This window comes from Prionailurus bengalensis, chromosome B3, assembly GCF_016509475.1.
Source record: "Prionailurus bengalensis isolate Pbe53 chromosome B3, Fcat_Pben_1.1_paternal_pri, whole genome shotgun sequence".
Lineage (NCBI taxonomy): Eukaryota > Metazoa > Chordata > Mammalia > Carnivora > Felidae > Prionailurus > Prionailurus bengalensis.
In genome coordinates, this window is record NC_057355.1 from 25,366,117 (window position 1) to 25,374,240 (window position 8,124).

At 37.5% G+C, this 8,124-nt stretch overlaps 1 pseudogene; it reads right to left on the reverse strand.

Moving 5' to 3' along the window:
- Positions 1-737: 737 nt before the first annotated feature.
- On the reverse strand, positions 738-994 carry LOC122467834 (annotated as a pseudogene).
- Between the last annotated feature and the right edge of the window lie 7,130 nt (positions 995-8,124).

An 8,124-nucleotide genomic window follows, 5' to 3' on the forward strand; every position in this document is an offset into this window, starting at 1 on the left:
TATAAACAATGACAAGTGGAACTAGCAAATGCCAATCAGATTTTCCCTCTTTGAATTGGGCAGAAAAATATGGAGGGAGGGTTCAGTCAGTTTCAGGAGAAGGTGCTGAAATGAAGGAGCAAGAGTAGCCATGGGAGACCATGAGGGATCTGGGAATTTGAGTCAGCAGAAATTGCATGAAAACGAATGCTGTTTAAGGAACAGGTGAGGTGTGCAGTTGGGAGAAATAGGAGTGTTATAGAGATGGGGAAACTGAGTGATCATAGAGACTGAAGATGGCCACGTCCTACTGCTGCCTTGAGTCCTTAGTGACCTACAGCTGAGATTTCTGGCACAATTGTGGCTTTTAGCTTTGTGCAAGGCCCATCTACACACTGTTCCTGAGTTCCTATGAGATTCTTCCTTCTTTCCACACATCCTGATCATCAAGGCCCCATCATTGGAAATAGACTGAAAACAATTTCCTTCTCTGTTACCCAAATGGCCTAAATAATATAACAGCCATACTTCCATACAAGAGTCAGAATTGTCAAAGAGAAGACCCCCCCACATACACACACACTCCAGTGTAGCTCAAATGGCTTCATTGGATACTAGAATGTTCTTTCATGTTGTGTTTTGGGTTGAGTTTAATCTGGTTCCCTGGGGGGAACCTGCTGGTTTTGGCTCCTGAAGCTTTTCTGGGAAGAAATTACACATTTGCCTAAGTCTAAAATTGCAAATTTTCACACAGACTCTTTTTTTTTTTAACCAGAACATTTATTGTGTGACTAATCATTGAAATTTTTAAGATGAACTGGATGCTGCAACAGCTACCCTCTTGGGTTTAGGTGCTGTCCCTTCACAGAATCCATGCACTTTCTCTCCTGCTTGACAGGATAACCACATTTGCCACAGGTCAACTTCTGAACGTGGTAGGTCTAGAGCCACAGCAGTGGCCCAACATGTGTGTCTTATTGCAATGCTTTCCAAATGATGTCATTCCTTTCATCATCTTGTTTCCATGGCGGAAATTAAAGAGCCAGAGACTCATCTTCATAGCCTTCCTTTCATGGGCAGGAAGTAGTGTAGGTATAAAAACTGTTTTACAGTGGACACAACATAGGCAGTCCTTGATCTGCATGATAGTACAGGACTGTAAAAATGGCCATGCAAGCTGAAACTATGCAAAGTGGAACACTCAAAGGGACTTTTCTGAAACCTTATAAAATCTTTTTGAGGGGTGCTTGGGTGGCTCAGTCGGTTGAGCATCTAACTTATGATTTTGGCTCAGGTCATGATCTCAGGGTTGTGGGATGGAACCCTGTGTCAAGCGCCACGCTGAACATGGAGCCGGCTGAAGATACTCTCTTGCTCCCTCTGCCTTTCTCCCCTACTCTCTCTCTCTCTAAAACAACAACAAAAAAATCTCTTAGGGGTGCCTGGATGGTTCAGTTAAGTGTCCAATTTCAGCTCAGGTCATGATCTCATGGTTTGTGAGTTTGAGCCCCACGTGGGGCTGTGTTGACAGCTCAGAGCCTGGAGCCTGCTTCAGATTATGTGTTCCCCCCTTTCTCTGACCCTCCCCTGCTAGCACTCTCTCTCAAAAATAAACATTAAAAATTTTTTTAAAAATTCTTCTTAAACATCAAAATTTGTTGAAACATTAAAATATTACACATTTAAGCATTATGATTTTAAGCGTAATCCAAATGTAAAAATTTAATTTAATGTAATAAAACATTGCATTTTTAATTTCTTACTTAAAAATTGTAATATAAATTAAATATTGACATTAAATTTTTAATTAAAAATTAACATTCATTGAAACATTCAATTTTGTTGAAACATTAAATGGATAGAGATATACAATAAATAATAAACTGTGTACTGTACAATAAATAAAAAGTATACTGTAATAGTTTTTTGTAAATTAATTTTATTATAATTTCAAATTTACAGAAAAAAAGGCAAGAATGGTATAAGGTACTTTATTCCATTATTTCCATTTTGTCCCATTTGCTTTATTATTATTGCTTGTTCTCTTTCTCCTCCCTTCCACACCTTTTTAAAATCATCTGAGAGGACGTTTGGGGCCACTGTCTCCAGAGTGTATTACCTAAGGACAAAGAATCCTCTTAGGCTACCCTTGTAGAATGATCAAAACAGGAAATGTAGAGAACATGGTTTGCATACATTCATCTTTCTAACTTTGTTATTTGCCTGGGACTGATGACTTTAGGCTTTTAAATTAAAAAAAAAACCTGTGGGTATTTAGGAAGACGCCAATACAATATATTTTATAAAAGAAATAATAAGTTTGAAATGGTCATGAATTTTACTTTGCTAATTATATTGTTCCAATCATTTATGCCATAATGCTATATTTTATGATGTATACATGACAGTTTGAAGAATTGCTGTTGGGAGATTCTAGGGGAAGTATCCACAGTTAGGAGTAGCAGTAGCGGGCTGAGTGCCCGTGACCGTGGATTTGTTGCAGTAGGAATCTTCAGGAGGGAGGAAGCCGCTTGCGAATCGTGAAGGAACACAAAGCAATGCAACTATACTGGATTTGACTGCCCCAGTAGGAGATCTATTCAGTGCCTGGCACAGAGGAACTGCTCAAATATGTTTCCTCTATGAAAGAATGGGTTTTCCCCCCAGATGATTAGGTTGAAAATGGTCCATGTGGAAGGCAGTAAAGTTAGGCGGGGAGGCAGACTGGATAAGTAAGGATGGTCTGAGGGACCATCTTGAACTCCTGGTGAGTTGCTGTATGGTCCAGGGAGAGATGATGTAACCTGAGCTCTTCAAACATGTTTTTTATTCCTTAAGGATCTAAAAGGTGGAATGGGTTTTCATTTTTAAGAAATTATTCTGTGAAGACTGGTGTATATTGGGCAAAGAGCATGAAGAACCAGGAGCAACACTGCCTGGCTCCCTGTCCCTCTGGCTCCTCACCTCAGAGAGCCCCAGCCACTTTCAGCTGCCAGTGTTTGCAGCCTTCTGGGCGAGGGCTTTCTCCAGGTCCCCTGGGGCTCCTATATTCTTTATCGGGTGCCCCTCCCTTCCCTGTCTCACTGCCCCACTCCCCTGCTGGTGTTCACCAGCCACACGTTCCAAGTTCACTCCTTGCACTTGAAAACTTGTCTTCTGGGAATACCCAAATTAAGACAAATGGTAATTTTTATGATTCGTTTAGCCTCATCAGTCTTTGTAAACAAGCATTGCTGGGGGAAGAAGGTGAGGAATGTACAAGCTGAAAAGTCATATTTGGATGGTTCCATCAGTATTTGAAGATGTCATATAAGTAATTTATCACATTCTGCTTGTTCAGGCCATAGAAATGTGTTTCAGCAAATCTGTGGAGCATGGAGGGGATACTGCACAGTTCAAAAGCCCTGACTCTATAGTCAACTGGATGTACTGAGACCAATGAATGATCTTCCAGTCACTAATTGCCACAAATAATATTAAATTCCAACTCCTCCTGCAGGTATAACTTGGAGATCCACCACTTGGGCTAACTGGTTGAGAAGACAGGTTCCCTGGGGGCAACCTGTCACGGGTCCCCGCCATGAGCGTAAAGTTGTGTTTGTTACAATGACAATCATGTTTTCTGTCAGAGAGGTGGAGGCTAGATTTATAAGTAATAATACTAGTAACAATAACAATTATCCAGAGATAATTGCGTTTCCAACAAAGATCACACATTTCCTTCAGGAAACATTTACTTCAAGTAAAGCCCTATCTAGGCTTTGTGCTTTTCTTCTTGGATCCCACACTGTCTTATATTTGCCATATCATTGTTCTTAATCCTTTAAATTGTAAAGGATATTTTATTTATCTATCCCCAAGGATACTCCTTTACACTCCTTGAAAGCAATTATGTTATCTTTCCGTGTTGTATCATTGGCACAGAGCTGGTCTCTTAAAAGGTATAAACAAATAAATATAGAACTGTAACAGGTGAAATCAATGGGGAAAGACCTGCTCCTGGACAAAAACTGGCAAACATTTGAACTATAATGAAGCAAATCTCCTTTAAACCTCACAATAAAAAACAAAGTCATATTATCAACAAGGGTTAAAGTTTGTAAATGCCACATTTTATGTTCAGAGAAGTTGTCATTCATGTGGGAAAGCAAGAGAAAGCCAATTTTAGACTTTGAGAGGTTCAGAAATCACACTGGTCAGAAATCCTTAAAAAATTGCTTCCAGTTGTATGCCAAATAACAGAAAGACGACACAAATTTAATCACAATAAAAGAATGTAATGCCATAAAAAGATGAGTAATAAAAATCTAAAAAAAAAAAACGGAAATGTAACATTGATTCTGTTATCTAATCTACAGACTATATTCAAATTTCCTCACCTGTCCCAATAATATTCTCTATAGATATTTACCCCAATGCAGGATCCAGTCCAAGATCATGCATTGTTTTCAAGGATCACACCCCTTTAGTTTCTTTTAATCTGGAACAGTTCTGTAGTCTTTTCCTTGCTTTTTTTCTTCCTTCAATTTAATTTTTCTAACTTTATTGGGGTATACTGACATATAACATTGTGTAAGTTTAAGGTGTACATTGTAATTTAAAATATTAGAAATATTAAGAACTAAAGTGTTTGTTTCACTGTAGAAAGCTTTCCAAGGATCAGTTTGAACAGCACTTGCCTTCTCCTCATGTTATAGTTTATAATACAGAATGAGCATCTTTTCTATGCCTTGGCAAACTGTCACAGTCCTTTCTGTTTGGATAACTTCTACATTTCATTCTTTGTATTTTCAATGCTGTGCAATATCTCCTGTCATAGAAATTTTTTTGCACACCTTACTTTTTCTGAGATACTTTTCCTCCTCTTTGTCACAGATACTTTCCTAATATATGCCAATAAGTTCTCCTTCACTAGGATTATCTGGCTGCACATCTAGAGTTTCACAAATAACAGTCATCCCCAACATTCCCCTGGTCAGCTATTTCCTCCATAACTGTATTCACTTTCAATTCTAATTCCCCTTCCACTTTACCACTTTTCATTTATTTTGAACTTTCATCTTTGCACATTAATTTTTGTTGGCCAATTCCCTCTTTCAATGACCCATTTTTGTAAAATGTCCAAGGTGGGTTTATCACTGGGAGATAAAGAAGCAGTACAGTTATATCCTTTGCTGTTTGAGTGTGACCTGATAACAAATGCTCAGTGACCCATTACCAGCAGACTTGATCATGCTGCACAGCTATTATTTATGGGGTGGTTTGCAGACTGTAGAGCTAGCAGCAGAATTTGCCTTTTATGCAATTATTAACAGTCAATAAACCACAAGAATGTGTGCATGTGAACCGTGCAATGTATAGACTGACTTGTGTCTGACCCCAATTTCCTTAATCTCACAACTACTGACAACTTTTTCAAAGATGAAAGTGCTCTGAGACAGTGGTATACAATATTTCACACCAAGGATGACCCATAAATTGCATAACATGTGGCTGATGAAGCAGTATATGCCAAAGAATCAGCGCTATCTAGGAGATCAATTTGAGCTCTATATTGTTAGCTTCTTTCTGCTGGTTTTCTATGAACCATATTAATGTTATTATTGTCATCTCTATTAGGTTGTGTCTGTTGGGGTGGAGACAGCGAACCTAGAAATCACTGTTCAGAGGGGACACCTTCTATGTGGGAGACAAACTATCACATGCTTAACCAAGCCAGTTTTGTAACTCTCTCTCAAAACATATAATTGTCAGACCAATTCACTAAAAAAAATCATAAAATTGCTCAGTGATACTAAATTTTTACAAACTTCATTTTATATTTCATTCTACAAAGAAGGTCTCAGGAGTTCCTTCAGAGATTAATTTAGAAGAGACTTTCTTCTTCATGCTAGATTTGAAGTTCCATGTGCATGACAGATGTTTTTGAACCAACCTAATGGGAAATAATCATAGGTAGAGTATTATTTTCAGCTACACAATACCTAAGTGGACATTACTCAATCTATAGCCTCAGTAGTAAATTGCTTTCTTTCTGTTCCCATTAAAAAAAAAAAAAAACTAAAAAAATAAAGCCAACATCCCTTGGTTCATTTGTTCCCCATCCATTTGGTTTAATCAAGAGATCTTTTTGAACCAGGATTATATACGTCTAGCTATTGAGGGGCACCTGGGTGGCTTGGTTGGCTGAGGGTCCGATTTCAGCTCAGGTCATGATCTCATGGTTCGTGAGTTTGAGCCTGAGCCCCCGTAGGGCTCTGTGCTGACAGCTCAGTGCCTGCTTCAGATTCTGTGTCCCTCTCCCCTGCCCCTCCCTTACTCACTCTCTTTCTCTCTCTCTCTCAAGAAAATAAATAAACATTATATATATACCTATATATATGCACATATACATATATATACACATATACATATATATGTACATATACATACATACATATATATACACATATATATAATATGTTTAGTTATAGAGAATTAAAGGTCTTAGAATATTTCTGGGAAAATTATGACTCCTTCATAAAAAGTGTCTTGTTGTCAGGGCACCTGGGTGGCTCAGTTAGTTGAACATCCAACTCTTGATTTCAGCTCAGGTCATGATCCCAGGGCTATGAGATCAAGCCGCATGTCAGGGCTGAGTGTGGAGCCTGCTTAGGATTCTCTCTCTCTACCTCTGCCTCTCTCCCCCATTCCCTCTCTCTCTCTCTCTCTTTCTCTCTCAAATGAAAAAAAACCCTGTTTTATTGTCTTTAAATTGTATATAAAATAGATACAAAAGAGTATCAGAAAATCTATGTAAAATAAAATAATTATATGTGATAAACATTCTGTGCAGGCAACTTAATTTAGGAAAAAGAATGTGACAGTTACATGTAACATTTCTTAAGATTTTCTCCTTGCTCCCAATTCATTCCCATCCCTGCCCTCCAGCGTCAAAGGAAACTACTGTGCAGAATTCTGTGATTATTATTATTTTACCTTTCTTTATAATATTAACACATATATTTGTGCCTCCATATAGTGCATTGTGTAGCTTTGCCTATATTTTCTCCAGCGTTGTTGAGGTATGGTTGACATACATTGTGTAAGCTTGTTAATTGTTGTTATACATCAATTGTTAATTGATGTATAACATTGTGATGATTTGGTATACTTATGTATTGTGAAATGTTTAACACAATAAAGTTAGTTAACAACACCATCATCTCACATAATTACCATTTCTTTTTTTGTGGTGAGAGCATTTAAGATCTGTTCTGATAGTAACTGTCAAGTATATAACACAGTATGAAGTGTAGTTATATACTGTACATTAGGTTTCCAGAATTCATTGGTCTTATAACTGAAACATTTGTAACCTTTGTCCAACATCTCCCATTTCACCTACTCCCAGCCTATGGAAACCACCATTTTACTCTCTTTCTCTCTGAATTTAGCTTTTTGAGATCATACATGTGAGATCATACCATGTTTTTCTTTCTCTGACTTATTTCACTTTGCCTAATGTCCTCAAGATCTATTCATGTTATTGCAAATTAAAGAATATCCTTTTTTCTTATGGCTGAATGACATTCCAGTGTGTGTGTGTGTGTGTGTGTGTGTGTGTGTGTGTGTACTACATCTTCGTTACCCATTCATCTATAGAAGGACATTTAGGTTGCTTCTGTATCTTGGCTATTGTGAATAATGCTGCACTGAACATGAGAGTATATATACCTTTCTGAGATCCTGGTTTCATTTTCTTCAGATATATACCCAGAAGTAGGATTGCTGAATCATATAATAGTTCTATTTTTAATTTTTTGAGGAACTTCAGTACTGTTTCCAAAGTGGCTGTACCAATTTACATTCCCATCAATAGTGTACACATCCTCACCAACACTTGTCTTGTTATGTCTTGTCTTTTTGATAACCATTCCAACAGATGTGAAGTGTTTTATCATGGTTTTGATTTGTGTTTTCCTGATGACTAGTGGTAATCTTTTCATTTACCTATTTGTATGTCTTTTTTGGAAGAATGTGTTTTCAGTTCCTTTGCTCATTTTTTAGTTGAATTTTTTAGGGTGTGTTTTGCTATTGAATTTATGAGTTCCTTATAATTTTGGATATTAAACCCTTATCAGATACATGGTTTGCAAATATTTT